The sequence below is a fragment of the Montipora capricornis genome, chromosome 6 (genome assembly GCF_036669925.1).
Source record: "Montipora capricornis isolate CH-2021 chromosome 6, ASM3666992v2, whole genome shotgun sequence".
In the NCBI taxonomy this organism is placed as follows: domain Eukaryota; kingdom Metazoa; phylum Cnidaria; class Anthozoa; order Scleractinia; family Acroporidae; genus Montipora; species Montipora capricornis.
The window spans coordinates 17,098,990-17,105,874 of record NC_090888.1 but is presented as its reverse complement, the minus strand read 5'-3'; the positions used below and the strand labels follow the sequence as shown (position 1 = coordinate 17,105,874).

Here is a 6,885-nt window from a genome sequence, read left to right as displayed (position 1 = left end):
GTAAAAGTGATCAGATCCTCCGACAATTTAAAATGCTACTATGATAAAAATTTAATCATTTTTTTCTTTTATTTCAAATCTTTGTTAACTAAACAGTAAGTGACCCAAGTTTTAAGCCTTGATTTCAATAAGGCAACTGTTCATTTTAACTGGAATTTTCCTATTTAACTGTCCGCCATTACAACCTTCAAAATCTTGAGAGAGCTGGATCGTAAATGATGTCAAAGCCTCACTAATTTGAGAATGCAATGCATATCCTACTCTTTTCTGTTATACAATCTCATTAGCTACTATTCTTATTTACTTAGTGTTAATTAAGGTCAGATTGTAAGTAATCTTATTGCTCCTTTAGTGTTAATTTATTTGGGTTAGCAATCTGGACCGGGTTGCTCGAAGCATGGTTAGCCCTATCCAGCGTTAAATAGCTCCCCCCCCCCCCCCCTTCATCCTGTATGATAAGTGTTAAGGGGCTATGTCACGCAAAATAATGTAATTTCATGATACCCAAAATGCCCCAAAAGTAGAATGATACACTGCAATAACCACTTAAAACTGTTGAAATACAGAAAAGAGAGAAAGAAGCATGGAGGGACAAAAAATGGACAAGATTGGAACGGATTGCATTTGAGCTATCTTGAAAAATGTCGGCCCGACTTTTTTCAAGTTTATGTCAAATAGCCTGGATAAGGTTGTTTTTGCTCAGAATCATCTTGTTTGCGATGTAACGATAATTTTATCAGTAAAGCAATTCCACATTGCTATTTTAAACTCGTGGTTAACTAAAGATTTTCCTTTAACACCCGAAAATAACGGGCCCTTTAATTGCTATGTACACAAATATAAGTACGGAATTTAACGCAAAACCTCCAGGAAAAGAGAAAAAGCAGTTGAAAGTAGCTGGAAGAGAAAGGTCGCTGGAAAGAAACAGCTGTAATATCAACGATAAAACCCATTTGTCTAAAGTCAGAAAAAGAAGCTTGTTGAGGAAAAGCATGGACGGAAAGCCCAAAAAAATCAACGTCGATAAAACTCCTTTCTCGTCGGCCAGTTTGGTGAAACAGTTAGTTGTTTATAGTGCAGAAGAGAAGAGAGAACTTTGTTAAAGAAAAGAAAAAGTTTCGTTGCATACAACAAAGAACTTTGGTCGGTGGTTTTACACTGAGTGTAAACACTGAGACCTTTGACACAGCATCGACAGGTTCACAACATCACAAATTGTCCCAGAATGCTGCTCCTCAGGTAAGGATAAACAGCTGCATTTACGCTAAGCTAAGAATAACGTTAACCTTCACTTTTACCTTATTTAGTGTTGGAAATGGGTAGCAAATGCTTAGACTTAAAACGGACATGCATGAGCGTGCATCTAATTACTTGAATTTCTGGGATAAGTGAATTAATGAGCGAGAGGCATTTAAAGAAGGATATCTCTAACTGGTTATGTTATAAAACGAATAGCAAACGGTTCAGCGTGTGCCATCGAGTTATAATTACACGTGGGAGGTTGCTAATCACTCAAGAAGCTAGAGTCCACTCGGCTATCGCCTTGTGCGACTCTCATTTTTCTTTCGTGCTTAGCAGCTCAGCCTACTATAAGAGCTAGTTTTCTACGATTCAATAGATAGTCGACGAGGCGTGTAGTGCCGAGTTGACTATTTGACTCATAGAAAATGAGAACGAGTAGTCTAACTGTTTTAGTAGAAATCCTCTCCCATACCATCTTCGAATTTATTCCAATGTTTTATTGATTTTATCAAAGATTTGCTCCCTGGAGCGTTCCTAATTTACGTAACCCTTGCGACCGAAGAAAAATAGGCTGTAAACACTTGCATGGTTCTTCGTTTTCCATTTCTTCGATGGGAGTAGAAAACTCTTTTTTTTTTTTTAATTTTATTTAATACCATACCATACTTACATCACTAACAATACTAATACTCACACCTACAATACAACATAATTAGTATTAGTTCGCTTGCACTGCTTACAATTATTACCATGCAAAAAAAAAAAAAGAACATACCATACTTCCATCACTAACAATACTAATACTTACACCTACAATACAACCGTGATAATTAGTATTAGTTCGCTTGCACTGCTTACAATTCTTACCCAAAAAAACAAAAAACAACAAGAAAACTTAAACAAAAAAAAAACACCAGAAGTGGCCAGCTTACTCCTGTCAATATTTTAGGTTCTAAATTTGAAGAGACTTAAATACAATATGCGTGGCTTATGATTTATATGCGCCTTGTTTCTTTTACCTTCATTTTCATTTTCTTTTTCAGGGCACTAGGGTCAGGCTGTCAAGTGATTAAAAAACAACTACAGAGGCTCCCACTTTTTTAAAGCAATTGTAGTTGTATTTTTTTCCATTTCATGGATATGCTTGAAATACAGTAGGAAATCTTTTAATTTTGGACAATATTTTTTCTGTCTACATAGCCAAATATAATATTTAGCATTTAAGCAACAGAAGTTAATTTGAAGTTTATGCGTAGAGCTATCTGGCCTTAGGCCCAGTGCTGTATCAGGCTCTAAGGGTGTCTCTTTAGCGATGACTTGGCAAGACTGTAGCCATACCTTAAAATTAGTCCAAAAAACTTGAGTTTTTGGGCAAGCCCAAAGTAAATGTGCCAGTTTCTCTGTTTCTCTTTCACAGAAAGTGCATTTCTCGCTGTCAACGAGTCCAATTTTTTTCAATAAGTTGTTTGTTGATATTCTTCTATGAAGGAATTTGAAATTGAAAGTTATACGTTTAGTGCTCTTTGTACATTGAAAAGCCATTTGGTAAGCCTCTTTCCAGTTGAAATCTTGCTTTGTCGTAAAAAGATCTTCCTGCCACTTTTGTTGACTTTGGCTGGGTGATTCGCTTTTCCCTGATACAAGTTTCTTGTGTACTAGTTTACTTGGTTTTTTGCTTTTTAAGAAGTTTGACAAGAAACTTTCATGTTTAGTCCACATTCTTGTATTATGGGGTATATATCTTTGGAGAAGTTTAATTGAAGAAATGATTCCGAGAAAGGTTAAAGGCTGGAATGTCAGGTTATGTGTAGTTTGAAAGGCTGTGAGCGAAAGGAACTTCCCAGAGTCATCCATTAAATGTTCCACTTTTGTTATTCCTTGGGGAACCATTCTTTAAAAAAAACACTGGTCTATTTTCAACTCTTACAAGTGAATTATACCATAACGGCAATGTCGGAAAATGATAATCTAAAATAATCATTTCTTCATAATTGACTTCTGACCAGATTTCAAGAATTTCTTTGAAAAATGGGCCTGATACTTTGATAACGTTACGACTGTCTTTTATGTCAAGATTTCCAGTTAGTTTTTCAAGTTCTAAGTCAAAAAAACGTTTCCAGCTTCCACAGTTTTCCTTATCTAGATACCTTTTTATCCATGTGGCTTTAAGAGATCTATTAAAAGAAACTATATCAATCATTTAAAGCCCCCCTTCTGAGTAGTCATTTATCATTACCTTTCTTTTTATTTTGTCACCTTTGTCATTCCATAAGAAGTTATAAAACATCACATTTATCTCCTTTATTGCTGTATGATGTGTTTGAACAGGAGAAAAAATATATACTAGCTGTGAAGCTATAAGGCTTTTTAAAATAGTAATTTTACCTAGAGGGCCGAGTCTGCGAGGTCTCCAGCATCAACTTAATTTTTTCCATTTTATCTTTGTAAGTCAAAGATATAGTTATATCGGGGTCTGTTGACAACCATACCCCTAACGCTCTAACTTCTTTTTTTCGGCCATTTGAAGTCTTTTTCAGGGCAAAGTTTAAAATCCCAATCCGCCCTTGCAACAATCCATAAAGCTTCACTCTTTTTGTCGTTAAGTCTGAGGCCGGATATATTACTAAAATGCTCTATTATCTTCAAAGATTCTAGTAAAGATTCTTCGGAGCCGTCTAAAATAAGGCTCGTGTCATCTGCATATTGACTAAGTTTAATTTCATTGTCCGTTACAGTTAACCAGTTCAACAATGATGGGCCTAAGCCTAAGTATTGGACAGTTTTACGAATAAAGGGCCACTCTAGAGTATCAAAGGCTTTTTCAAAATCAAGAAAAAGGGGCAATCCCGGCATATTTTTCGCTTTTGTATATTTGATGACGCTATCTATTAAACGAATGTTTTCTCCAATAAATCTGCCTCTAATGAAGCCGGTTTGATCATAAGAAAAAAGTTTTGGCATGAAGAAGGTTTTGATACGGTTTGCAATAGCTTTTGTCGCTATTTTGTAGTCGCAGTTCAAAAATGTTAAAGGTCGCCAGTTCTTTATTAAATTAAGATCAGCATCCTTTTTTGGTATGAGCTTAATAATGCCCATCCTTTGTGATATCGAGAGTTTTCCTATTTCGAAAGAATAATTAAAAGATTTTATCAAAATTTCCGCCACGTCATTCCAAAACACTTTGTAGAATAATTTTTGTTCTTGGACCATCGTAGTTTGATCAAAAATAAGACACAAACAGCAGTGATAAACATACTGAACTTGTTCATTTTGATTATGACTTGACTTTTCGATTGTAATGGTTTTTACATCGGTAAAAGTAAACTCCGGCTTCACGATAGAAAAACCGAACATTTTAAGGCCCTAACTAAAAATGACAATACTTCAGCCATTGTTGACCACGTCAAGGGCACTGGACATAACATCAAGTGGGATCACTTTGATATTTTAGCGAAGGGCAAAACAGACTATCATTGTAAAATAAAAGAGACGTTCTTTATTCAAGAACTTGAGCCAGCTTTCAACGTCAACGTCGGAAGTAAAAAGCTGATGCTTTATTAATCTTTTCTGTTTTTATTATTATTATGTATTTTACTGTTAAGTATTTGCTTAATCTAGGTTACAGTCCCCTCATCCGCTTTGTTATATATAAATAGTTGTTTTAAATTTCAACGGTTACTTTGGAAAATGGATGTAGAGCACATACGAAACGTCAAGTCATAATCAAAATGAACAAGTTCAATATGTTTATCACTGCTGTTTGTGTCTTATTTTTGATCAAACTTTGTAGAATTCACAGGGGAGTCCATCAGTTCCCGGGGATTTGTCTGGCGCCATGCTTTTCAGCTCTTCTAAACATTCATTCTTTCCTAATTCTCCCTCACAGAGAAATTGTTCATCATTATTCAAAACCTTTCTGTAGAAAACTTGTCTTGATTACCAACTAGCCTAAGAATATTTGTAAACAAAATCCTTTACGAAAGCATCAGTAGTTTAATGTAAAAAAAATTGACTTATTATTCCACTTACCATTGAAAATCTTCATTCCATATTTGTTGCCGCTTTAGTCTTTTCAGGAATAGCATCGTTAATGAGCTTGTCAACCTCTTCAGAAATATTGGAAAAACGATTTCAAGATGCCGCCATTGTTTTGTTTTTTTTTCAAAACGCTTGCATTTTTGCCACTCACTATAACACTTAATAGATAGCGAGGAGCGAGCCAATTAGATAATGGCACCGTTTGCTGTTTGTTAAATGTTTTATAACCCGAATGATATGTGGTTCGCGTGGAAATCTTTATATCTTACTGTTGTTGACAAACGTGCTTCTATTCGTACTAAGCGTGTTCGATCCATCGAGATGTCAATGGGCGACACAGAATAGTTGAAAAGCAAAGCAATAATTACAAACTACCTATAGGGTTGGGCAAATTGTAAGAAATTTCGCAAACAAGTTAACAACAAAATTAAAATTGCTGAAGAAACACTGATTCTGGATAGTAAAGGCAGTTTTCGGAAGATCCGGCAAACTATTAACGATCTTACATCTAGAAATTCCAACAATTTGACTGTAAAAGAAGTAAAGATAAAGCCTCTGCATACGAGCTAGAAGGCCCATCAGGCCGGCGTTTGTCTCCGGTTTCCGTAGCATGAAGCGACTAGGAGTATTTCTACTCCCCCCTGGATGGGATGCCAATCCATCGCAGGGTTACCCCCAGCATTTCGCCGGTACCCATTTATACACCTGGGTGGAGAGAGGCACCGGAGAGTAAAGTGTCTTGCCCAAGAACACAACACAGTGTCCCCGGCCAGGGCCCGAACCCGGACCACTCGATCCGGAGTCGAGCACTCTAGCCATGAGGCAAAAAAAACAAAAAGAAGAAGAAGTAAAGCTTGATGGAAATTCCATAGTAGACTCACAACAAGTGTCCCAAGGTTTCAATAATCATGTTGCTGGCATTGTACCCACACTTGCCAGTGAGATCGATTCACAGCAACATAAGAGATATTCACTATCGCAAGTTCCTTTAATGTTTAATTTTACCTATAATGACAAACGTTTCGAGTTAAATCAGCCAACTAACATCAATAAAGTGCGCTTTCTTATATCTAAATTATGTACCTCGAAGGCGACAGGGCCTGATATGATACCTGCAAGACTCCTTAGGGAAAATACGGATTTAGTTTTCCATTCACTTTGTAGAATTTTTTGTATCAATAGTCACTGGAATATTCCCTGGTGAATGGAAGTACTCTTAAGTCATTCCTTTACACAAACAGAGCGAAAGAGCTGACATGAATAATTATAGTCTGATTTCTGCCATTCCTATTGTGGCAAAAGTATTTGAAAGGATTATCTGTGATCAGCTGTATGTTTACCTCTATCTCTGAAAATAACATGATTTCCAAAAGCTTGTCTTACGTCTTATCTACTTTGCACCTTATAGATCTTCTGCTGTCCCTCTGTTTGTTTCCTCCGGCTGCCTCCTAATCGGCGTCCTTTATCTTAAAGCAGTGTCGATTTTAATGCATGATGTCCTTAATAACTAATCACCCCGTAATATATCCAACCTTTTCAGTTCTGCGAACGTGATACATACATGCGTACAGCACAAGATTTTCTTCCGCCCGTAATCTCTACACT

At 36.4% G+C, this 6,885-nt stretch overlaps 1 protein-coding gene across 1 annotated transcript in view; it reads right to left on the bottom strand.

The window, feature by feature from the left end:
- Nucleotides 1–1,907: 1,907 nt before the first annotated feature.
- LOC138053296 (ATP-binding cassette sub-family C member 4-like) overlaps nt 1,908–6,885 on the bottom strand; it is a 50,006-nt gene continuing 45,028 nt past the window's right edge. The window contains exon 11 of the mRNA XM_068899951.1: nt 1,908–6,885. This exon is cut by the window's right edge and continues 1,200 nt beyond it. The gene's annotated coding sequence lies outside the window, so the exon portion shown is untranslated.